Source organism: Pseudophryne corroboree, chromosome 2 (assembly GCF_028390025.1).
Source record: "Pseudophryne corroboree isolate aPseCor3 chromosome 2, aPseCor3.hap2, whole genome shotgun sequence".
Classification (NCBI taxonomy): domain Eukaryota; kingdom Metazoa; phylum Chordata; class Amphibia; order Anura; family Myobatrachidae; genus Pseudophryne; species Pseudophryne corroboree.
The window spans coordinates 40,301,077-40,328,439 of record NC_086445.1 but is presented as its reverse complement, the minus strand read 5'-3'; the positions used below and the strand labels follow the sequence as shown (position 1 = coordinate 40,328,439).

The window sequence follows — 27,363 nt, the reverse complement described above, 5'->3', positions numbered from 1 at the left end:
GACTATTGTACTGTGGTATGCTGGTCACCACAATGCTGCACTGTACTACTATATACTGCTCACAACAATGCAGCACAGATATGGATACTTGAAGTGACACGGAGCTGCAAGATACAGCAATGGCCTACTGTACTGTACAACTATATACTGTTGGTCACCAAAATGCTGCACTGTACTATATATATATATATATATATATATATATACTGTTCACAACAATGCAGCACAGATATGGATACTTGAAGTGACACGGAGCTGCAAGATACAGCAATGGCCTACTGTACTGTACTACTATACTGGTGGTCACCAAAATGCTGCACTGTACTATATATATATATATATATATATATATATACTGCTCACAATCACAACAATGCAGCACAGATATGGATATTTGAAGTGACACGGAGCTGCAAGATACAGCAATGGCCTACTGTACTGTACTACTATAATTATATATTGGTGGTCCCCACAATGCAGCACACTGAGCACAGATATTTGCAGCACACTGGGCACAGATATGGAGCTTTTCAGGCAGAGAACGTAGATATTTTCAGCACACTGAGCACAGATATTTGCAGCACACTAAGCACAGATATTTGCAGCACACTGAGCACAGATACGGAGCTTTTCAGGCAGAGAACGTAGATATTTGCAGCACACTAAGCACAGATATTTGCAGCACACTGAGCACAGATTACGGAGCTTTTCAGGCAGAGAACGTAGCCACGTCCTCTCAGTTCAATCTCCAATGCACGAGTGAAAATGGCGGCGACGCGCAGCTCTTTATATAGAATACGAATCTTGCGAGAATCCGACAGCGAGATGATGACGTTCGGCCTCGTTCGGGTTAACCGAGCAAGGCGGGAAGATCCGAGGTTGCCTTGGACCCGTGTAAAATACGTGAAGTTCGGGGGGTTCGGATCTCGACGAACCAAACCCGCTCATCTCTAGATACTACCCACCTGGACTGTAAAAATCCAGTAATGATACAGGAGAAATGCCAGGACTATTAAACCGGCCATAGACTGCAGGGTTAGAGGATATCACCCAGGAGACAGACAGGAGGAGGGGGGTCCGTTACCCTAGCAACCCCTTACACTGTATAATGAGCCGGATTTATGTATGTATGCAAATTCAATTGTGATTCTGCAGGCTACAGAACTGCTGATGTTAGCGAGTGAGGATGCCACCCAGGAATGACCATAGAGAACCACCGGAGCCATTGCAAACCCATTTGCCATTGTGTACACATTCACCACAAATGCAGGGAACAAAGCTAAGGGTTGGTCTATGGCTATGCAGACTGGTTACAGCAGTAGCGACTCAGGCAGGGCCGGATTAAGCCTTGGGGGTGATCGGGGCACTTAAGACAGGAGGGCCCCGGTGGAAGGTTGAGGGTGTATATAAGATTGTGCATACCTCTCAACATGTTCCATTCCAGGAGGGACAAAATGCTCTCTACCTGGACTTCCCTCTTAATATATGATTGGTGTCACCTGTGTTGAACTATTTAATTGATAAGAACGGTACTTCAACACAGGTGACTGTAATCATAAATTAAGGAGGAAGTCCAGGTAGAGAGCATGTTGTCCCTCCTGGAATGGGTCATGTTGGGAGTTATGGATTGTGTATATTAAATTTAAACCAATAGTGTATGTTAGTTTTAAACTAATACTTTAATAATGGCTGGGTACTGTTTATAGCTCCACCTAATTGAAAGACAACTATTATATAACATTTTCAGATAACTTAACCTTAAAATACACATAGAAAAATAAAATTATTTATCTTGTCACATGCAAGAATAGCAGCAGCCTCTGTACTACTTACACACTGGGACAGGACTCAGGAGGACTCCCTGTGTGTGTCTCTATCTCTAGACCCAAATGGTTTAGTTGCAGAACAGTTTACACAAGGCTCAGGCACCCAAGCAGGGAAGAGGAGAAGCTGGGATCTCTGTGTCACTTACAGCTCTCTCCACCCTCCTATCTCTCCTCTGGTCAGAAATATCTGTCGGTAGCTTATGATACTCCTGGGTCTATGCCTTCACTGCATACTGTCCTGCTCACATTCTGGCTGCTGGTTCTGCTGCTGCTTAAGAGGGAAAGCTAATGATGTCAGTGTGCTCTAGCCAGGTGGCCCCCTGACAAAGGGGGGCCCGGGGTACAGTATGCCCTGTATCCCCCCCCCCCTTAATCTGGCTATGGACTCAGGTGACATGTTTTTGCACGTACGAGCTCTCAACTATCAGTAGATACACGCCCTGAAAATGGCCATGACACGCCTGCGATTTCCCAACCACTCCCCGTACACTCCCAGTTTCCACCTCCAAACAGTTACTTCCTGTCAATCACTTTGCGATGAAAGCCTCATTGCGAGCGGGATTGCAGCGGCACCTCTCCGGTAGAGAGCAGCCAGGTCGGCTCAGCGGGGGGTGATGGGGGGGGGGGGGGGGGGGGGGGGGGTTTGGGACCATTCCGTGAGAGTAGGCAAATATGAATCATGTATACTTACCTTCCTGGTGATGCAATCCGGTTTTCAGGGCTCCGGCGGTCCTGTCTTCAGTTGCGGTCCAGTGTGAGAAGGGTGGAGGTGAAGGGGGCGAAGCCAGAAAGTATGCCAGGCAGAAGACAGGGAAGTATTCAACTTCCCTGGCCGTTTCGATTACGCCATCCTGGGAATCTGAACACACAGGAGAAGTGGAAAGCTGAGCTTTCTGTCCTTTACTGAATTGCGCTAACCATACTAAAACATGGTGATGCCATTCAGCTACGGAGCGCGGGTGCCGCCGGAGAAGTCAGGAACTTATCCACGGTAACCCACTCCATGAATAGTACAGGTCAGAGAAAAGCCCTGTTTACCGCAAAACAAGGCCTTTCTTCCCCATGAATAGCCCCCATAGGGACTCATTCAGTCTCGGGAGCAAAAGCAAACAAACAGTAACTTTGCTCCTGGAACAAACCTTGCAGGTTAGCCTTTGTTTTTGCTTTTGTTTTGGGTTGCTGCACCCATCCCCCCACACACAGAGGAGGCAGCATTCATTCACTCGGGACTGGCACCTCACGTGTTGTCCCCCTTACTACTACCCCTCCCCCCACCCATTATTCCACCTACTGTAGGTCCAAATGCCCACCTCACATCATTGCAGAATTTCCCGTAAGTGTATGTAAATGATCTATAACTCGCATATGCTTTATATATGGAAATGGCACTTATAGATTGGATTTCGCCCAGTAACGGTTTCCCCCGTCACTCCCATGACATTCATTAAACTGTACAGTATTATGAGGTTACGTAACATTCTGTTGAAAAAGGGCCAGATTTCAATCCATGTGACGTGAAAGACAATAGGGATTAATATATCCATAGTAACGGAATTCTTGTGTCGGGGCTTTGTGCTGTGAGATGGGGCTTTGTGCTGTGAGATGGCGCACAGTGCCATAAATCCTGGAATTACTGGACGGCTGGGAAACACTGTAAATGACAGACATGTGGAGAGCAGTTGGTAGAATGCACTGTTTCCTATAGACATAGTGGAACACACGGACCCCAATGTGCAGGACCACTCGCAGGTGTCTGTGATGTATGGCGTGTAGGCGAGACGCTTCACCCCAGAATATGTCCATTCACACCCCATTGTAGGTCAGGGTTTTATGTTTAAAGAAATAATTCTTTGTGGGGCCCATGACTAGATTCATTTACATTAGTGCTGAAGTATATAGGTTGGAATCTCGCTGCTCTTACTGTGAATTCTTTACAGTAGTATCCTGATGTATGTAGAAGCATGAGATAAGCTCATGCATTTAATGCAGTAATGGTTTAAATACTCAGTCAGTGGTAAGTCCGGGTTCAGAAGGATTTGCCGGCGCTCAGGATCACGGCGTGCATAATACCGACACTGGAACCCTGATGTTCAGAATCCCGACAGGGGTGAGTAGAGGGTATTTCCCCCTCTTCCCTACCCCCTAACCCTCTGTGGCAGCAGCCTAAACCTAAGATCCCCCTTTAGTGCCTGACCCTAACCCCCCCCCCCCCCTTGTAGGTACCTAACCGCCCATCCCCGCGGCCTAAACCTAACCCTCCCTCCCCCACAGCCTGACCCTAACCTCCCGCGAGGAGGCCTAACCCTCCCTCCCCACAGCTTAACCCTAACCTTCCACCCACCCCCCCACCCCTCACAGTCTAACCCTACCTTCCACCCCACCCACCACAGCCTAACCCTAACCTTCCATACCCCCACCCCCCACAGCCTAACCCTAACCTCCCCCCGACACCGTCTAACCCTAACCTTCCACCCAAACCCCACAGCCTAACCCTAACCTTCCACCCCCCCCACAGCCTAACCCTAACCTTTCAACCACCCCCCAAAGCCTAACCCTAACCTTCCACCCAAACCCCACAGCCTAACCCTAACCTTCCACCCAAACCCCACAGCCTGACCCTAACCTTCCACCCCCCCACCGTCTAACCCTAACCTTCCACCCAAACCCCACAGCCTAACCCTAACCTTCCACCCCCCCCCCCACAGCCTAACCCTAACCTTCCAACCACCCCCCAAAGCCTAACCCTAACCTTCCACCCAAACCCCACGGCCTAACCCAAACCTTCCACCCAAACCCCACAGCCTGACCCTAACCTTCCACCCCCCCACCGTCTGACCCTAACCTTCCACCAACCCCCCACAGCCTAACCCTAACCTTCCACCCACCGCCTAACCCTAACCTTCACCCACCCCCCACAGCCTAACCTTATCCTTCCACCTCCCCACCGCCTAACCCTATCCTTACACCCACCCCCCACAGCCTAACCCTATCCTTCCAGACACGCCACAGCCTAACCCTAACCTTACACCCCCACCTCCCACAGCCTAACTCTAACCTTCCACCCCCCCACCGCCTAACCCTAACCTTCCACCCACCCCCCACCCCCCACAGCCTAATCCTAACCTTCCACCACCCACACTGCCTAACCCTAACCTTCCACCCACCCCCCCCATAGCCTAACCCCAACCTTCCACCCCCCACAGCCTAACCCTAACCCCATGGGTGGCTGCTAAACCTAACCCCCCCCCCCCCACTTCCTTTCCCTAAACCTAACCCAACCCGTGTGTTACACTATGGCTGGGATGCTGGCTGTTGGGATTTTGACATCGGACTCCTGCCCCTTTCAGAGTTCTGATGTCGGTATTCCAACGGGTGTTGGGATTCTATTGTCAGTATTTCCGACTGCTGGGACCCCGGCAGCCGGCATAGTGACCACATACTGAAAGTCCATATGCTGCCATCCCAGCTGGGAAAGAGTGTTGAAATAGTAATAATCAGCATTTAATGCCAGCACAATGGGACACTGTTAGCCGGGAGAACAGAAGCTGACGCACTTTCCAGGCCCGAGTGTATGTGAAAGTCTTGTAGTGACTAACGGAATAGACATGGCAAGCTTTTGCAGCACAAAGGCCCCTTCTTCAGGATGGGTCACTAGATAGACCTCCTCTGATAATGATGAAGTTGTAACCCAAGAGCTTGCACTTTCTTCGGAATCCGCTGACCACATGAAAACGTATGCTTTTTGTGCAACTTTTCTTTTTCTCTACAGACCCTGTGCGCTACCTTTATTGGAACACGTAGTGCTGTGGATGCTGCCAGCCAAATACCTCTCATTGTGTGTGGAATAAAAGGTGTTTATAATACACTTCAGCCTTCTTTTATCAAGGGACCTCGCTGAGCTGCCTGTCATTGTCACTCGGCGCTGCGCATTGTTTGGCTGGGTTTTTAAGTTGCCTGAACTCCTCGGGGTGAGTTTCCCAGGGTAAGTTGTTACAGGACGCTCTCCAAATTTTGCGGTCATGTTCGCTTCTACTGATTTATTCACTGATCCTATTGTATCCAACTCGGCGAACAAGAAGGAGCGACAGTCATTCCAGTTCACGTCGCCTCGTGAGATTTCTAGTGGTCACTTGGGGGTATATTTACTAAAATGGGAGTTCTATTTAAGATGGGATGTTGCCCATAGCAACCAATCAGATTCCAGGTATTATCTTCTAGAAGCTGCTAGATAAATGAGAAGTAGAATCTGATTGGTTGCTATGGGCAACATCCCATCTTAAATAGAACTCCCATCTTAGTAAATTTACCCCTTGGTCTGTCTTTGCCACACCCTATAAAATGACAGAAACTGATCGACTTATACTTTATCTCTCTCCAAGATTTGGTAAACATCCCCCAGGGTGTCGGACTCTGCATTTAGGCTGTAAATGCTATTTTCTATAATTGAACACAAATACAACATGACTTTCAAAGAAATAAAATAGGGACAACTTCATTTTGACCATTCACTAACCATTACAATAATCACTGTTGATTTATATTATATATTCTTCATTGATAGGAATGACACACGGTGATGGACAAATACGCAGTATGATGATTTTGAGGTACTGAGGTGCCTCGTGTCTCACATGCGAGGTTACGTTAAACTATACCGTAACAATTAGAGGGATCTAGAATTGATCTCTACTATATCTAACCTTAAAAAAATATATATGTATAAAAAAAATTGTTTTGTGTCTTGGTTTACAGCGAGGAAACGGTATCCAATCTCTGGGTCGACCACACATAGGTCGACAGTCATTAGGTCAACCACTATTTGTCGACATGCATTAGGTTGACAGGGTTTCTAGGCTGACATGGTCACTAGGTCGACATGACAAAATGTCGACATGCGTTTTTCACAATTTAAAATTATTTTTTTAAAGTTTTTCATACTTTACGTTCCACGTGGACTACAATGGGGAATGGTAACCTGTGCCGAGCGCAGTGGTAGCGGAGCGAGGGGACACGGTGCACTAATTGGGGTTCCCGGTCACTTTACGAAGAAAACAACACGAAATGTTTAAAAAAAAAACTCATGTCGACCTTTTGTCATGTCGTCCTTGCTCATATCGACCTAATGCTTGTGTCGAACTATTTTTTTTTAGTGTCGACGTAGTGACTGTTGGCCAATAGTGGTCGACCTAGACACTGTAAGTGTGGTCGACCCTATGAACCACCACCGAGGAAACGGCAGGTGAAAAATGTCCCAGAACTGATGCTTGTACACTGTTTTATGGCAGGGCTTCCATAAACCGGGGATGATGTTATGTAATGTATATTTTAGCACGGACGCCAGGTCCTAAATTAGGTGAGAGTTACAGGACGGGCAACAACTAGCGGAGTGTGAGCGGTGCCTTCGCACTGGGTGCTGTATTGATGCTGCGGCTGTGGCTTGCAGGGTCCTGAAAATGCACCCATCAGCCATTATTGCGGCAGTTACACTAGGGGGCAGACAGCCTGCCCTGCAGCCTGTGGAGCTGCTGTGCTCTACTTCCCAGAGTAGGTGGCCCCGCCCCCTCAGCAAGATGTCTCTCCCATAGTTAAAGAGAAGTGGGCGCTAGAGCAGATGGGCGGCAGCGGTCGGAGGCAGGAGCGGGGTCTTAGGTAAGTATGTTTTTTTTTATATATGTGTGTGTGTGTGTGTGTGTGTGTGTGTGTGTGTGTGTGTGTGTGTGTGTGTGTGTGTAAGGGGCAATACTAAAGGGGGCACTACCAAAAGGGCAATACTAAAGGGGGCACTACCAAAAGGGCAATACTAAAGGGGGCAATACTAAAGGGGGTACTACCAAGGGGGCAATATTAAAGAGGGCACTACCAAGGGGGCAATACTAAAGGGCGCACTACCAAGAGGGCAATACTAAAGGGGGCACTACCAAGGAGGAAATACTAAAGGAGCAATACTAAAGGGGCACTACCAAAGGAGCAATACTAAAGGGGCACTACCAAAAGGGCAATACTAAAGGGGGCAATACTAAAGGGGGCACTACCAAGGGGGCAATATTAAAGAAGGCACTACCAAGGGAACAATACTAAAGGGGCTTTACCAAGGAGAAAATACTAAAGAAGCAATACTAAAGGGGGCACTACCAAGGGGGCAATACTAAAGGGGCACTATACAAGGATCAATACTAAAGGGGGCACTACCAAAGGGGCAATACTAAAGGAAGCACTACCAAAGGGGCATTATTAGGGGCACTACCAAAGGGGATATACTACAGCGGGCACAGCAAGGGGCAATACTACAGGGGGCATTACCAAAGGGCATTTATACTGAGGGCACTACTAATGGGGGAAATACTAATGGGGGCAATACTACATGGGGCATTGCCATGGGGGGCTCTACTACAGGGGACATTGCTGCTGGGAGACTGCTGGGAGCACTACTACAGGAGGCATTACTACTGGGGTCACTGCATATGTGGGATCACTCCTGGGGCATAAGGGGGACTGCATAAGGGGCACCACTACCCTGGGCACTACATAAGGGGCACTACCACTGTGGGCACTACCACTAAAGTGGGAATTGCATAAGGGGCACTACTGCTGTGGGTATTGTAGAAGGGGCACTACTGCTCTGGGTATCATGTGACTAGTGGCACTAATACTGTGGGCATTGTGTATAAGGGGGTGTAATGTGAATAAGATTGTGCTACTGTGCAGCATAATGTCAATTGGGGATACTATTGTGTGACCATGCCCCTTTCTTTTTGAGACCATGCCCTTTTTGCAGGTGCACGCAGTCCCTTTACAAGGCACCGGGGAGGAGGGGGGGAGTTCCACCAGCTCTCTAGGACCACTTTAAGCAATGGCCATCACTTTACTTCTTACTGATTGTTGCAGTTCCCAGCAAAATGGAATCTTTGATCGCTGGAATGTGTCAACTGAGTCGCTGGCACTGGGTCTTCGATAAGACTCCATCCAGGTGACTCAGCTGATACTGTCTGGCGATAAAATAGTCCTTATTACCGCAAGTAGTGGCGATGAAGAATCTTTATTGGTGGTGGGTTCAACGCAGTTACTATATATGCCCCATAATCAGATTCTGTAGATTTTATGTATCCTTTGTAATATACAGTATTTTGCGAAGCCGTATGTCGCAGGGCCACAGTGGCAGGGCCAGCATAAAGGTGCCCGTATGTGAATGTTTGTGCTAAGCGGCTGAGCAATGCCCAGTTACAGCTCGTCAGTGTGCGGCCAAATTAGACCAATCTGGCGTTTGCTATACTTACTGTTCATTCACTTCTTACAGCGTCCTGACATCACTTAGATTTGAGGAGAGCGTCCCGTGGTATCAGGTGGGTGACATTAACAGCCATTAAGGGTACAGCCCACTGTTAAGTAAAAGGACGTCCATTTTGATACCTTGAGGTGCATCAGATTCCCAGCAGCCATCTCTACCTGTACAGAGCTCTGTTATTATTGTGGCATATAAAGCTTTTAGTTGAGAAGGTCTCCATCCAAAAAAGTTCTCCCCAGATCGATATATTTTAAGATATGTATCTGCGCCATTGCTTGTTAATTGATGTAGTGATATCATTTATTCAGTAGCACGCCCTGATCCGCTGTTAGGGGGAGTTTTTATTGTCTCCAAAACGCTGTACGTGATTTTTGGCACCTTGCGAATCACTTAGGTGAAGGTTGTGTCTGAATCAGCAGAATGTATAATGGTATGAAGTCTGCTCCAGAAACCACCCGGAAACTTTCTACCAATGGACGATTAGACACTGTGAGATCGCTTATGATATAAACTAGTGATGAAGAAGCAATCTTATCCAATTAACTATTTATACAGAAAAGACACCAAGACTTTGAACCGAGCAGCAACCAAATGTAATTTGTGTGGTCCTGGGTACAGGCTTATTAAGGCCCTATAGGCCCCATGTCAAGTACTGGTTTAGGACCCCTTCCCTATGTAAAGAGGAAACAACCCCACACATGACAATATGTGAGCTGCACAGTCTCCACCGGGGCCCTAGACTGAAGCCTAGGCTGCCTAGTGGATAATTTGGCACTGTGAGTACTGAATGGTAAGGAATCCAGGGGAGGGACTCCAATTAAGTATATTCAGGAAGGCGAGGGGGTTACCAAACATCTAAAATAAAGGAAATAAGTAGAGGAAGACAATTTGTGGCCATATCGATATTCATGAGATTAGGACCTAGTGACATCACTGAGCGCCATTGTGATGTCACATCCACAAGTAAATTGGTAGGCGGCACTCTGGTGAATACTACAGTAGTTCAGCCTACAAAATGGCTGGGTTCAAGGAGAGTATTGGCTGTATTCAAGGAGAGTATTGGTTGGATTCAAGGAGAGTATTGGCTGGATTCAAGGAGAGTATTGGCTGGATTCAAGGAGAGTATTGGCTGGATTCGAGGAGAGTATTGGCTGTATTCAAGGAGAGTATTGGTTGGATTCAAGGAGAGTATTGGTTGGATTCAAGGAGAGTATTGTCTGGATTCAAGGAGAGTATTGGTTGCTGTAACACTGCAGTATACTAAACTTTAGCAGTTGCTATTGGCAACATTACAGGGCCTGAACTTTTAATTGAAATTAGGCAATATCAATAGTGTAATATGCAAACATTTCTGCAAGGATAACTACTCTTGGTACTGTTAAGCCGTGTACACACTGGGCGTCCTCCCCTAGTTAGCAATCAACACTATATCGCTGATTGCTAATTGGGGGAGATTGCCAGTGTATACACACTGAATGATATCGATGTACGCTGAAACATATAGTTAACATTGAGCTGCATGTTGGGTAGATCATGGATGAACGAGAACAACCCGCGGGGGCGCGCATCGTTCATCCATACACACTGGATATGAACGATAGATCTTTTAAAAAAAAGATTGTTATCGTTCATATCTTCTAACGTGTCGCTCAGTGTGTTCGGGGCTTTACACGTCACGGTAGATAACTTTGATACTGTGCACTCAGAAGGCTTGTCTCTGGAATGAAATGTAGTCACGCAGATGCCATGTTTTTGTACGCTAAAGCTCACAGCTGATGTCAGACACACGCCTGAAAACGTCCACGACATGCCTGAGTTATTACGACCGCTTCCCGTTAACACCATGTTAACACCCCCAAAGGTCACTTCCTGTCAATCACTTTGCGATAGAATAATTACATGCGGGGTTACAGCACCACCTTGATGCATGGGCAGGTTACAGTTGGGTAGGTACAGGTACTTAGCTGTGTCTTTGGCTGGTGACTCAGAAGGTGCATGTATGTGTAGTTGCTCAGGGTTGGGTACACAGACCTGTTCGACGTCGCCCTGGCGTCTCTCTGACCTCTCAGCGTGTCCTCTATAACGCCCACGTGGCTCTCCGGCTCTTGTAAGGAGAGCTGTCCTTTGTGATTTTAATTGCATTTTTTAGGACATACCAGTGTTAAGGCTGGCATTCACCCGATAAGTGGCAGGATGTATCACATCCACAATGCAATGCTGCCCATAATGACTTCCAGAGATGCCATCGAGTCACACTTGCCAACTTTCCCTGAATGTTGGGGAGACTCCCTGAATAGCAGCAATCTCCCTGACTCCCTGAAGAGTGGCGCAATCTCCCTGATTGCACCTTGCCCCCACGATGTAGCCGTCATATACTTGGCGGAGATAAATACATTGAAATCGGCTCATCTGCGCCATTTCCCTGCATTGGTTATAAGGCACATTGGGGGTCATTCCGACCCGTTCGCACGCAGCAGTTCTTCGCTGCGGTGCGAACAGGCCGGAACTGCGCATATGCGGCGTACGCATCGCACATGCGCATCGTTGTCCGGCGACTAAAGTTGCCGGGCAACGACGCTCACAACGAAAAAAGAAGACGCAGCGCCGAACGCAGGAAGATCGACAGCGGAGAGGCGTTCCGGGGCGGATACTCACCGTTGGATGCCATTTTCAGGGAGTGGTCATCCGAACGCAGGCGTGCCCAGGCAAACGGAGGGCGGATGTCTGACGTCAAAGCCGGGAGGAACGTCGCTGGATCCGTCGCACAGGGTATGCAGATCCAGCCTTACTCCTCGGTTGCTGCAATAGCGAACACAGCCCTGCTATGCTAAAATACACTCCCCCACAGGCGGGGATTAGTTGATCGCAGCAGCAGCAAAAAGTTGCTGGCTGCGATCAACTCGGAATGACCACCTATGATCCCTATTGCTACATGTAAGGTCAATCGTGGACACTTATGTGGAACCTCTTATAAAAAAAAAAAAGTGCAAGTCCTGAAAAGCATCAGCGTCTTCTCATCAACAAGTAGATGTTACTGATTGCTTCGGGGCTCATTTACATTTGAATGTAAGTCATATATATGCCCCGCCTCTCAGATGTAGCCGTACACGTCTGTGCTTATAGGTGTTAAGGCCCATATACACGGGAGAGATGTGTGCTGAGCGATGCGGGGGAGGACAGGGGGCCGCTCATTTCACCCAGTGGGTGAAATGAGCGACGTGCTAGATTGAGCCTGCATGCAGGCGCAATCTAGCAGCGACGATAGCGATGTGCGGGGCCGCGCGTCGCTATCGCTGAGGGGGGTACACACGAGTGATCTGTGCGTAAAATCTAAGCAATCTAGTCAGATTGCTTAGATTTTAAGCATGGATCTCTCCGTGAGTACCCCCCTTTACTTTCACAATCTCCCTAAAATGCTTTTTCAAAAGTAGGCAAGTATGCGTTATGTCTTTGAGAGACACAACTTGTTATAAATATCATTTGTGCTCAGACCCCACTGTAACCTGAGGGGGCTACAGGACTGTTTAGTAAATCTTACGCTCAGGATGAGTGCTGTGTTAGTGGACGACGGGTTCCCCCAGTGTATTACTGTGAGTGTTTATCCCGACAGTAAGTTATAGCTCTCAGCCTATCACAGAACAGCCAGAAACTTTATATAATGAACCAGCTGAGATTCCTTGTTACATACCTCTTGCTGCTCATCTGGGAGACAGGCTGTATCCTCGCCTTCATGTAGGAAGATGTTCTGCAGCAGGTAAGGCGGTGCTGATTCCCACTCATTATAACTGCTGCGTTTCACAATGTAACATCTCTAACGATCTCTTACTGTATACATAACCTTTGTATTGTGTGTCTGAGCGGATCAGTGGCTGGGTTATTATCAGTGACGGGGTTCTGCCTGCTGCGATGTAAATCGTATCTAAGATTTTCTTTTAAATAGCAAAGATTCTCCACATTTTCCTTTCACGATAAAGGTTAATGGACAGCCGCCGTACTGGGAAAGACGCTGACAGATGCTTATTCATTTGTATAGAAGGAAACTGTGATCACTGCTCCGTGGTTCTGCTGTGTAGGGAAAAAGAAAAAGGGTAATGTGAAGTCCTGTGTTTGCTCTGCATTGTCCTACACTGTCGTCGTTTCGCAATCTGCTGAGATTCTTATTTCTGAATTTCTTCTTGCTATGAATCTGTGTTCTGGGAATGCGCTGCTTAGGTTATCTCATGCAGGGGAGATGTACTAAGCCTTGGAGAGAGATAAAGTGAAGAGAGATAAAGTACCAGCCAATCAGCTCCCAACTGTCATGTTACAGGCGATGTTTGAAAAAAATGGCAGTTGGGAGCTGATTGGTTAGCAGTTGATGTTTCTCCACTCTATGGGCAGGATGTACTAAAGGAAAAATGCGGTAACTGCCCCCCATCCCCCGGTTTTGGTTTTTTTTCACTGCATTTTCAAATGTACTAACCCCCTGCCGCCCACGTATCGATGCGGAAGGTATCGATATCTTTTTATGGCAATGCCCTATAGAAGGGCTTCTTTCCACCCCACTTTTGCACAAATTAAATTCACTCTTTTATAGACATGATTTTTCCAGTTGATTGCTCCAAAGGGAATCTAAAAACACTTAACCCTACGCGTTTCGTCTGACAAGACTTCTTCAGGGGTTATACTTTACTTTGCAGGTTCTACAACATACATAAATCTCTAAAATTCAGGAAATATGAACAAGGAATGGATCAATAATTCCCTCCATAAGATCAGGATCACAATGGTCTTTATATGCATAAATCACACCTTTTATAGGCCTTATTGTATACACTGGTGCATTAAAATAAAGGCTTATGGTGGCAAAATATAACTCAGGCAAAGCAAAATTCAGCTGAATTCACCATAAAACTGTCTCCGTGGATTCAGGCCCTTCCTCTTTGGATTAAGCAGTATACACAGAGGAAGAGCCCGGCTCACAGGTATATAGGTGTAGCTATAGGTTTATATTTCCTTAAGACGATATTCCCAGCTGGGGGTGTGAATTAAAAACAAATATGCGGTATTCTGGTTTAATGAAAAGGACGAACCACAGATGACACCCGTGATTTGTGCTTTGTAAACACAGCAGGACTCAGCCGCACGCTGCTGTGTGCTGGACACATAACAGCACTGGCAGAAATTTATGTCCGTGGGATAATCCCATCCACAAATCCCTTCTCGTGTGTCGGGATCGCTGTTGTGTTGTGTACACAATTATTTATATATCAAGCCATGTTTAGATGTGAGGTAACAACAAAGGGCGTTATATTTTAATCACATCTGTAGACTCAGAGCCTTGAAATATTTTAATATAAAAGCAACCAATTCCGCAAAGGGAGGCGTCCATCTTGTTTATATCTCTGTTTAGGAAAAGGCGGGTTATTTATACCCTGAGGGTCATTCATAAACACTACCACCTACTGTGCGACACTGGTACAGCGGGTGATTGAAGGATTCTTCTGCTTTTTAAAGACTGCATCTAGTTTTACAATTTTTCCAGGGCCGGTTCTGGGGCTCTGTGCACCCCGGGCGGCAATAGGGGGCGTAGCTTCGTACAGGGGGCGTGGTCATTTACGCCCCCCTGTACAGACTGAAATGATGTGCGGTGCGCGATGACGTCATCGCGCACCACACAGCAAAGGTCCTCTCCACGAAGGGAAACTAGACGCGTAGCTTCTAGTTCCCTTCGTGGAGAGGACCTTTGCTGTGCGGTGCGCGATGACATCATCGCGCACTGCACAGTAAAGGACCTGTCCACGAAGGGAAACTAGATGCGTACGCGTCTAGTTTCCCTTCACAGCGGCAGCGGGGGGCAGCGGGCAGCAGCAGCGGATCTTGCACTGGTGCGGCGCCCTCCGGATGGCGCCCTGCGCCCTCTGGAAGGCGGCACCCCAGGCAAAAGTCCTGCTTGCCCGTGGCAAAATCCGCTACTGAATTTTACAGTATGTATATATAATGAAACGTCTCTGAAAGTGGTGTTGACCAGAAAATTAATTTGTGACCCTCCAATTTATTCTTAGAATTAATTTTTTTTTTATTTTTTAAAGATTGAAGGAAACTTGTGTGTTCCAGGGGGGATTTTATCAAATCTTGAAGAGAGATAAAGTAGAGAAAGTTAAAGTACCAACCAATCAGCTTCTGACATTGTTTTAGCACAGCCTGTAACATGACATTTAGAACCTGTTTGGTCAGTACTTTATCTCTCTACAATATTTGATAAACCCCCCTTCCCCTAATGACCCAACAGCCACTTCCATTTGCAAACAGTGCGTTTGCGGCCTGTTGTGTTTTGAATGCCGACTGCTATATGTACGAATGTTCAGTGAATGCATATTGCCCCCCTCCTGCCTGACAAACAAGGGCTGGTTACCACATCATGTATGGGAGCGAAAGCAGAGGTGGGGACAAAGGGTAACTTAATGCACTAATCATAATATGCAGATCAGCATCAACTGAATAAAATCATTTTTAAGGATAACGATTTATGACGTCGCTGTGACCTTGGCGCGTCCCAGATATAAGAATGAGATGAGTTACACCTGAGTGTGCCCAGCTGAGGAACCACACACGTGTTTTATGTTTAGTATTGATATTTTCTTTGTCTTCTGCTGTAATCAATATTAGTTGTAGCGGCTCATTGTCCAGCTGTCATTGTGGAAGGTATATACAGTCATTACACGGTGCAGACAGGTGCAGATACTAAGAGGCCAGGAAATTCCCATTCTATCTGACTGTATTGTATGTACCTGAGACCAGTAACATCAATACACTCTCGGACGGCAGGAAGTGACTGTGATTTATTATACAGTAACCCGCTGTTCCACAGACTGCTCACGATTAATCTGTGAATCTGTGTTATGGTGCCCACACACTTGTGCGATGCCCCGCGATGAAATCGCACCTGAACTGCCAAAGTGATTACCATGTGATCACCACTCCCGGCGGGTGCCCATCGCACATCGCAGTGCGATCTATAGCATGTGTTTTTAAAAACACATGTGATCGCACTGCGATTCGATAAATATTAAGTGCAGCACATACTATCTGGAGACGCGAGATTCGACCGGCGTGCCCGCGCATCGCGTCGAAAGGTACCTAAAATGTGCATACAATCCTTCGATTTCTCTCACAGATGAGGTCGAAATTGAAGGTTAGCACCGATTATGTCACAAGTGTATGGGCACCACAACAGGACATTTTTGATGGGTTAGAACATGTGCATAGCAAGTCCATCTGATACAGTTTCCCATTACAGATAGGTTAGGTAACGGAACTGGGGTTAGGGGGAACAGGCTGAGGGGTAGAGAGCAGAACGCGGTTCTAACGGCCCATTTATCAACCAGTTTGAGCTATTTAAAATTAGTTGAGTATGATAAATGGTGCTTCAGCCAATCAGCTCCCAACTGTCATTTTTCAAACACATGACAGGAGCTGATTGGCTGGGGCACCAGTTATCATACACAACAAGTTTTCAATCGCGAAACTTCATTGATAAATGTGCCCCTAAATTTTTTGCTTGGGTTAATACTTAGTGGTGCCTCAGTACTTGGCCCAGAACTTCTCACTGCTGTTACTAATGATCTTGTTGAACACCTGGGAAGCACCTGTCCATGTTTACAGACCTACAGTATTTATTAAGACTTATAAATGACAGTAAGTCCTCATAAATTGGTGTTTTCAGAGTAATGCCACATTTTATAGCATCGGTGCTGTTTTCCAAAGGAGTTCTGCAGCAGACGTCTTACTAGCCACAAGTGCAGCCCCCTCTCCATTATTATGGGATCTGCGAAAATGCCCCATTGACCAAGCTTTTCAGAGCTTGACCCTCTTAGCTCATTGTAGCCTATGACCTACCTTTCACAATTTGTGACCCCTCTCTGGTAATGACTTCACTCTATGGGGGTCATTCCGAGTTGATCGTAGCTGTGCTAGATTTAGCACAGCTACGATCCGCTTCCCTGACATGCGGGGGGACGCCCAGCACAGGGCTAGTCCACCCCGCAGAAGTGCAAAGGAATCGCACAGTGGCGCTGCCTTTGCACTTCAAGAGTAACTCCCGGCCAGCGCAGCTTTAGCATGCTGGCCGGGAGCTACTCATCGCTCTCCAGCCCACGGCGGCTGCGTGTGACGTCACGCAACCGCTGCGGCCCGCCCCCCGTTTGGTCTGGCCACGCCTGCGTTGGCCGGACCAAACCCACGAAATGGCGGCCAAACGCCGCCGTTCCGCCCCCTCCCGCCCACCAATCGCCTCTGCCTGTCAATCAGGCAGAGGCGATCGCATCCCTGCTACGGCCTTAGGCCGTCTGGCATGCGCCGGCACACCACTACGGCACCGGCGCATGTGCTGAAGGGACCTGTTCGCTCTGCTGCATTAAAACGCAGCGAGCGAACGGGTCAGGATGACCCCCCCCATGTGTGGCCGACTGACTGTACATGGGCTGTTTTTCAGCCAGGCCGAACCGGATGTAAAGTAATTGATTGCCAGTGATTGTCCTTCCAAGAGCAGAGCCTGGGTCTCTACAAGGTCCTTCATATTTTGTATAATAAAATCACATCCTGGGAGTGAGATTTTGCATATTAATACTTTTTTTGTTGTTGTTGCAAATTGTAAATGTCAAGCGTCAAGCCATTGACTTATCAGTACTGTATACAGTATGTATTTATTTTATAGAGACAAAATCCTTGGATGGAGAGTTCAGGGGTATATTGGGGGGAGTAGAGAAAAAGTGAGTTATGGGGCAGGACTCATGACTTGTAACGGGTGTGGCTCATGGAGTCGACCAAACTTAGGTTGACAGTGTCTAGGTCGACCATTATTGGTCGACAGTAACTAAGTAGACACACAAAATATGTCGACACAAGCATTAGGTCGACACGAGCAAGGTCAACATTATGGTGGTTTTTTTTTATTTGTTTTTAGTGTCGTTTTCTTCGTAGAGTGACCAGGAACCCCAATTAGTGCACCGCGTCCCATCGCATGGCGAGCGAAGGTTACCGTTCCCAATTGTGGTCCACATGGATCGTAAAATATGAAAAAAGTAAAAAAAAATTTCAAAAATAGTGAAAAACTCATGTCGACCTTTTGTCACGTCGACATAGAAACCATGTCGGCCTGATGCAAGTCGACCAATAGTGACTGTCAACATAAGTGCGGTTGACCTAGAGACCGGATACCACTTGTAACACAGTTTACTCTGTGGTATAAAGTTATTTTTGCAACACAAGATGAGTTTTCTGGGACACTCAGTTGCTTTTGTGAGACATTATAGTTTGGTAACACACAAGGCTGATTGTGACACTTCTGTGAGAAAGTCTTATTGCAGAGGTTTCATTTTGTGCAATCAAGATGAATTGGCAACACGGGGAGATTTATCTTGTGGTATCCAAACAATGGTGTGCAGGATTAGTTTAGTAATGGAGACGAAATAACGGAATGACACCGCAACCCACGGGGCTCATGGCTGCGGCATTTACAGAAAAGCCTAAAAGCCTCCTACACTTGTTATTGGTCATCATCTGACTGCTGGTGTCTGTATGTGGGACAGTCAGTGCAGCCAAAGTGATCTCCTATTTATTTATAACTATGAACAAAGCAAAACCAGAATCTTAATATACAACAACACCCTAAGTAAAAACACAGTAAGCACCGGACACATCCTCTGTGTTCATTTTTCACAAATGAATCTCTCTTATATTCAAAGGGTTAGTTTATAAAATGAATTCTGTCCTCAAAACACTGAGTAATGGCTGTTTCGCATGTTTAAGACAAAATGATATGTCATGGCTGCTGGTGAAGACTATGGTGACAGCGTAATGTACATTTTTGGAGTTTGCCACCATTCGCTAACATCATCTTTAGATATCCCCTATGGGACAGCCCGGCCGGAGAAGGATCTTCTTATCTTTCCCCATTGGGCTGTATCTCTGCCCAACCCATCTCACTATGGGGGTCATTCCGAGTTGTTCGCTCGCAAGCGGATTTTAGCAGATTTGCTCACGCTAAGCCGCCGCCTACTGGGAGTGAATCTTAGCATCTTAAAATTGCGAACGATGTATTCGCAATATTGCGATTACACACCTCGTAGCAGTTTCTGAGTAGCTTCAGACTTACTCGGCATCTGCGATCAGTTCAGTGCTTGTCGTTCCTGGTTTGACGTCACAAACACACCCAGCGTTCGCCCAGACACTCCCCCGTTTCTCCGGCCACTCCTGCGTTTTTTCCGGAAACGGTAGCGTTTTTTCCCACACGCCCATAAAACGGCCTGTTTCCGCCCAGTAACACCCATTTCCTGTCAATCACATTACGATCGCCAGAACGATGAAAAAGCCGTGAGTAAAATTCCTAACTGCATAGCAAATTTACTTGGCGCAGTCGCAGTGCGGACATTGCGCATGCGCATTAAGCGGAAAATCGCTGCGATGCGAAGATTTTTACCGAGCGAACAACTCGGAATGACCCCCTATGTACAGTGGCCCTCATTCCGAGTTGTTCGCTCGCAAGCTGCTTTTAGCAGCATTGCACACGCTAAGCCGCCGCCTACTGGGAGTGAATCTTAGCTTAGCAAAATTGCGAACGAAAGATTCTCTAAATTGCGATTCGAAATTTCTTTGCAGTTTCTGAGTAGCTCGAGACTTACTCTTCCAGTGCGATCAGTTTAGTGCTTGTCGTTCCTGGTTTGACGTCACAAACACTCCCAGCGTTCGCCCAGACACTCCTCCGTTTCTCCAGCCACTCCCGCGTTTTTCCCAGAAACGGCAGCGTTTTTTCACACACTCCCATAAAACAGCCAGTTTCCGCCCAGAAACACCCACTTCCTGTCAATCACATTACGATCACCAGAACGAAGAAAAAACCTCGTAATGCCGTGAGTAAAATACCAAACTTCTTAGCAAATTTACTTGGCGCAGTCGCAGTGCGAACATTGCGCATGCGCAATTTGCGGAAAATCGCTGCGATGCGAAGAAAATTACCGAGCGAACAACTCGGAATGACCACCAGTACCTCTAGGGATTTTTTATGAACTTGACTTAAAGTGACAAGTTGTGCAAGTGACTATAGAGGAACCTAATTGAGGCAGAGCTGTGGCATGGGTGAGGCTGTGTTCATACCACAGTTCAATCGCCTGCAGATTCCTGCAATCGTCTGCTTCGCTATGGCAATCAACAAGTCGCAGGGGCAAACGCTCAGAGATGCAGGCGTAAATCTCAGGACCAGCTGCTTCTCCCATGAGCAGATTTACGTGTCTTGCTCAGGAATTAGTAGCCCCGAGCATCTTTTAGTGTTAATCCCTGAAGAAAAAAATGGAAATATTGTTTACAAAGAAATGTTGTGATCAATGTGCACAATATAAAATATACATCACAATGGGGGTCATTCCGAGTTGTTCGCTCTGTATTTTTTTCTCGCAACGGAGCGATTAGTCGCTAATGCGCATGCGCAATGTCTGCAGTGCGACTGCGCCAAGTAAATTTGCTATGCAGTTAGGTATTTTACTCACGACATTACAAGGTTTTTTCTTCGTTCTGGTGATCGTAATGTGATTGACAGGAAGTGGGTGTTTCTGGGCGGAAACAGGCCGTTTTATGGGTGTGTGCGAAAAAACGCTACCGTTTCTGGGAAAAACGCGGAAGTGGCTGGAGAAACGGAGGAGTGTCTGGGCGAACGCTGGGTGTGTTTGTGACGTCAAACCAGGAACGACAAACACTGAACTGATCGCAGATGCCGAGTAAGTGTGGAGCTACTCAGAAACTGCTAAGAAGTGTCTATTCGCTATTTTGCTAATCTTTCGTTCGCAATTTTGATAAGCTAAGATTCACTCCCAGTAGGCGGCGGCTTAGCGTGTGCAAAGCTGCTAAAAGCAGCTTGCGAGCGAACAACTCGGAATGACCCCCATTATTAGATGGCACTACTGTCTTTTGTAAAATTACTTCCGCTGAGCAATAAGAGATATGGGGCCTAATTCAGGTCTGTTCGCTCGCTAGCTATTTTTTGCAGCGCTGCGATCAGATAGACGCCGCCTACAGGGGAGTGTATTTTAGCTTTGCAGGTGTGCGAAACGCGTGTGCAGCCGCCCTGTACAAAAACAGTTTGTGCAGTTTCTGAGTAGGTTTGAACTTACTCAGCCGCTGCGATCACTTCAGCCTGTCAGGTCCCGGAATTGACGTCAGACACCCGCCCTGCAAACGCCTGGACACGCCTGCGTTTTCCCTACCACTCCCAGAAAACGGTCAGTTGCCACCCACAAACGCCCTCTTCCTGTCACTCTCCTTGCGAACGGCTGTGCGAATGGTTTCCTCACTAGAACCAGTGCACAACAACGATCCACTTTGTAACCGTATGGAGCGCCTGCGCACTGCGGTGCATACGCATGCGCAGTAGTTACCTGATCGCTGCACAGCAAAAAACCACTAGCGAGCGAACAGATCTGAATTAGGCCCATTCACCTGATCCGCAGGCAAACGCTAGTATGTGTGTGTGTGTGTGTGTGTGTATCATTTGAAAAATATTAATAAATGATGCCTTAATGGGAAGAATGAGAATCTCCTTACTACACTTTACTTGACCCTTGTGTGCATACACTGTATGACCTGTGACTCTTGCAGAAATGTTCCAAATGGACATTGGGGCTAATTCAGATCTGTTCGCTGCTGTACGTTTTTGCACAGCGCATCTCTGCTCAGCGATCGCCTCCGCCTGATTGACAGGCAGAGACATTTACTGGGCGGGAGGGGGCGAGCCAGCGATGTTGGGCCACCGTTTTGTGGGCGCGGTCTGGGCAATGCAGGCGTGCCCAGACCGTGCAGGGAGCAGGCCGCGGCGGCTGCATGACATCACATGCAGCAGCTGCGACCCGGAGAGCTGCGCTGGTAGGGAGCTACTCTTCAGGTACAAAAGCTTAGCCGCCGTGCAATGTTTCTGTACCAGTGCGGGAAGGTGGTGGGGGCGGCCAGACATGCGGGGCGGACTAGCCCTGTGCTGGGCGTCCCCCCGCATGTCAGGGTGGCTGATCGTGGCAAAATTTTGCACGGCTACGATCAGGTCTGAATTAGCCCCATAGTTGTATGAACAGGAAATTGTGTTATATTATTCAGAAACGTGTTTTTCGCCACCACTACAGTATATTGCATAACGCTTAACCTTCTGTCTTAAGTTCTCAATTGTCTTCTGTTCCCCACTTGTGGACACATTGCAGCATTCTCATACAACAGGAAGGAAGCTCTGTATTCGGCAGCTACAAAAGCTAAGAGCAGAAGCGTAAAAAATCAGTGTCAGACATCTGTTACCTATCTATGAGAACAGAAAACTGCTCTGTCCCAGCATCACTGGGGCTTCACTTTCTCTGTGTGCACAGCTATTGGGGCTGGGTGCTCACAGTCCCCATTACAATACAGCCGTGGCAGCAGCTTCCATTGTTGATAGCATTGTAAACTGGGAGTGAGTATAGGGCCGTAAGACATATGTTCTAATAGAGAGACCAAAATAGCTCAACAATGTGTAGACTGGTTTGTCTGGTGCAGTTAGTTTGTCCTTCCCTGGGGCATTGTTGGGGATAATAACATGGATATACTTACCTATAGCCTTTATTTACCTCTCTGCCAAAGCCCCTGTGATAACTGGGAAAATGGCATACTCAGTACACGCTGTATGGGAGGGGGAACCCACGTGGAGCCTGCACATGGGACCCTCTCCTCTCTTAAAACGCCCCTGCCGCCAACATATGTCTCTGAGACCATGTAGTCTTTTCATAACGCCCACAAATCCTATCACCTTTTCAAAATCTCTCTGGAGGTCAGACAAATACACAGACACAGACTCATTTGACGGCAGAGAAGGGGAGAAGGAGGAACAGAACCTCTCAGCTTCCACAGAGATCAGAGGAGCATTCCAAAGCATCTCTGCTCACCTTATTTGCCACGGGACTGTGGCTGCCATAGTACTTGGATAACAATGGAAACTCTGCAGAATTATCAGTCATTATTAATAGCAGCATGAACTAACAAACCAATGAAACATGATAATTACCAATCCTTTTCTTATAGCCTGACACAGCCCGTCTACCTTTTGATAATGTCGATATTATCTTAGACCGCAAGCTACCGTGGAGCCGCTATGGCCGCTAGACTGAATAGACGTGCTACGCACTTTGTACGCTATTTGCGTACAGAGTCCCGTACGTGGTACGTACTTTGCATACATACGCCGCGCTGAGTGTACAGAGTACACACAGCGTGCGCACACACAATTGATAACCTTTAAACCTTGTTAATGATACAATGCAATGATATGATTACACTTTAAACCTTAGCAGCAAAGTACTGCAACGATGTAATACCTTAAACCTTAAGTAGCGCTGACGGTACAAAGTACCCGCAGTGCGTACACCTTATCAATACCAATACAACTTATACAGATAAATCTACTGTAAAACCCTTGCAGGAAAGTGAAAACACAACACTGATTTGTAGTTGCAACCACAGGGTTCTAAGGCCACAGTGGATTAATTCCAAAAGGTAAAACAATACAAATCATACACTACAGGCTAACAAGTAAATCTAAACAGAATAATGGCTACAGAGAATGTACATACGTGAGAATGTTCGCAAGCGCAACCTGGCCGATCCTCCGCTGGTCATACAGATAGCGTTCAGAGTCTTCTGACCGGCCAGGCAACAATGGGCTTTTTATACACAACATGCATACACAATACAATGGTCACTGTAATCTCATTGTCCATTGGACACAGGGATGTGTCTTTACATTACAGAAGAGGTCATAGGTGGATTTGAAAGGATGGGCGATGTCTTTCCCCAACTGCTCTTGTGGGTGGTATCCTCTGGATTCCCGCCGCATACATAATATACAGTAAATACAGTTAATATCTATATTCTACTTCTGCACATAACTATACGCAGGAACATGCAGTCTTTCTCTAACCAACCCAGGAATGTTACCCTCAAAATACTGGATACTAGACATCACCTTCCAACCTTTATCTGACCCTTCCTATCATGCAAAGGCAAATCTCTCTGTCCAGGAACTGTTTAAACTATTAATACTCGCTGACATGGTCTAGGGGAGCTATATCTACAATGTACACTATTTGGGTTAAATATGTAATGTTCTAATAACCCTCTATGCGCTCACAAACTCTATCGTAAATGCGCATACCACGCGCTAAGGCGCATGGCCGTGAAAAGCTCCGTTACGCAAATTGCGGATATGCGCACGCACGGCAGTGCGAGTGCACGCGCAGCTGGCATGTGCATGGGGTTAGTAAAAGGCATATGCATTACAATATTTTTCGACTTTAACACTTTATGAAAAAAACTCTATGATTGGTAAATACCAAGTAGCAAAGATTTTTCTGTATGTTCCCCTATACTGTGCTCCCCTAGACATATGCCGAGCGTTGCTTTCTCGTTAATACACTGGCTGAGCTTCCTGCCAATATGTACAAAGAACATCAGCAGCTTGTAAATCTCTTGAACCAAAGACAACTCTAAATCCGAAGCCTGTTGTCTAATACTCTATTTATTTTATTTCTGGAAGTGACACACATTGATCTCAGCTGCTGATGAAGTGATTGAGACCAAATGTTCTAGTTGGTCTGACATTACACCATCTATAAATACTCAGTGTTATATACTCGCTGTCTGCTGTAAAGGGGTGGATAATACTACCCAACAATATATATAGGAGACTCTTACCAAGGTTTTAAATGTGTGTGAGGGTTTTGGGGCAGGGGCTGGTCTCACGTAGAAGCATCACTGAGCCACTGCAAAGTTCCGATAACTTTTAAAAGTTTCCCTTAACTTCACTTTTTCAAGAAAGTTAAATGTGTTTTACTCCAATTGGCCTCTGTTTTTAATTCTATAGATACTGTAGCTGTATTCAGAACTCGTTCATTCTTATTTATCAGCCACATGTCCTAACATACAGTAAACTCTGTACACAAACAACAGCCCATACCCTGGTTACAGACCTTTATTTTCTTCTACTAGGCTCAATTCCTTGTTTTGATCTTGGCGGTTAGAATTAAACCACCTAAAAATGGAGAAGTCACAACAACGTGTAGAAGTGATACAGGAACCCGGCGTAGTTTAGCGTGCCAGAGGAGGCCAAGGGAAATTTCTATTTTTTGGCTATTTCGGCAATGCAAGAGAAACTTGGTTCCCACCACAACGTCCTTATTTTTGGATTGAAAATATTGTAATTCTCTCACTATTTAAATGAATACAGAAAATATTGCTGCAGGTTAATGCAGGATGATTGTAAGATTATGCAATAACCAAACCAGGCCTCTAGACACACAGACCGCATAATTCCATGGCTGCTGCATGGCAATCCTGTGTTGCTTTCTTTAAGACTGTCCCTCATGGACTTTAATACATTTTTTAACAAGTCATGGAAAAGCGGAGAGTCTTCCTTACTTATCATGGTGTGGTATAGACTTCACACCAAATGCAAAGTAGTTCTGCTAATACGAGAGCATGGCTGATTTTATTCAGTGCTCCTTTGGCTCCCCGGAACTTTGGGGTCCAGTGGCAGCTGCCTGTACTGCCTTCCCCCTTATCCCAGCCCTTCTAGTGTTTTGATTTCCAGCATACAGTAGAACCAACACTACTGTACATATCCTGGCACTCATCCCGCATATTATGCAAGTCATTCACTCTGAGACAGGATTTTTGGAGAATATGTTTTAGATTAATATCAGCAAATGACAGGGAACGGAGAGATTCAGCAGGTGTTCTAGTAATTTAACCACATCGATGCTCCCTGTAGTTAGCGTAAAATTTTTATAATTTTTTCTTTTAATTATCGCACAAATCCTCATTTCATGTGTTACACCCGTGCTAATCAGTACATAGTAGCGTTACCGACATCTTGTGGAGCGCTCAGTGTTGCGTCACTGCATCCCTGCCTGCTTGTGTTTTTGGAATGGTTGCGCGACCGACTGTCTTGAAAAACATCTATAAAAATATGTAAGAGACCCTAAATGAAAGATCTTCGCTCCGATTCAAATCAGTTATACCCCGTTCACACTGCACCAAAAACCCGGTATCGATCCGGTATTTTGGCGGGTCGACGCGGGTTGCAGTGCAGTGTGAACGGATCACTGCTGACTTCCTGGGTCACCTGACTCGGTAATTCAACCCGGGAATAAAGAAGGGTTATTCCCGGGTAATAACCGGGTCAGGCGCAGTGTGAACGGGTTATAATTATAACTAGAGATGTGCACTTGAAATTTTTCGGGTTTTGTGTTTTGGTTTTGGGTTCGGTTCCGCGGCCGTGTTTTGGGTTCGACCGCGTTTTGGCAAAACCTCACCGAATTTTTTTTGTCGGATTCGGGTGTGTTTTGGATTCGGGTGTTTTTTTCAAAAAACACTAAAAAACAGCTTAAATCATAGAATTTGGGGGTCATTTTGATCCCAAAGTATTATTAACCTCAAAAACCATAATTTCCACTCATTTTCAGTCTATTCTGAACACCTCACACCTCACAATATTATTTTTAGTCCTAAAATTTGCACCGAGGTCGCTGGATGACTAAGCTAAGCGACCCTAGTGGCCGACACAAACACCTGGCCCATCTAGGAGTGGCACTGCAGTGTCACGCAGGATGGCCCTTCCAAAAAACACTCCCCAAACAGCACATGACGCAAAGAAAAAAAAAGCGCAATGAGGTAGCTGTGTGAGTAAGATAAGCGACCCTAGTGGCCGACACAAACACCTGGCCCATCTAGGAGTGGCACTGCAGTGTCACGCAGGATGGCCCTTCCAAAAAACACTCCCCAAACAGCACATGACGCAAAGAAAAAAAGAGGCGCAATGAGGTAGCTGTGTGAGTAAGATAAGCGGCCCTAGTGGCCGACACAAACACCTGGCCCATCTAGGAGTGGCACTGCAGTGTCACGCAGGATGGCCCTTCCAAAAAACACTCCCCAAACAGCACATGACGCAAAGAAAAAAAGAGGCGCAATGAGGTAGCTGTGTGAGTAAGATAAGCGACCCTAGTGGCCGACACAAACACCTGGCCCATCTAGGAGTGGCACTGCAGTGTCACGCAGGATGGCCCTTCCAAAAAACACTCCCCAAACAGCACATGACGCAAAGAAAAAAAGAGGCGCAATGAGGTAGCTGTGTGAGTAAGATAAGCGACCCTAGTGGCTGACACAAACACCTGGCCCATCTAGGAGTGGCACTGCAGTGTCACGCAGGATGGCCCTTCA

The 27,363-nt window shown here is 46.7% G+C and overlaps 1 protein-coding gene across 4 annotated transcripts in view; it reads left to right on the top strand.

The window, feature by feature from the left end:
* The window catches only part of P2RY6 (pyrimidinergic receptor P2Y6), a 135,104-nt gene that overhangs the window by 49,963 nt on the left and 57,778 nt on the right, over positions 1-27,363 (top strand). Inside the window, exon 2 of one of the 4 annotated variants that reach the window (XM_063951207.1) lies at positions 5,596-5,808. The exons of 2 other annotated variants lie outside the window; for them this stretch is intronic. The gene's annotated coding sequence lies outside the window, so the exon portion shown is untranslated. Of the gene's footprint in view, positions 1-5,595; positions 5,809-12,774; positions 12,863-27,363 lie in introns of those variants that run through there. One more of the 4 variants, XM_063951208.1, reaches the window with a different exon arrangement.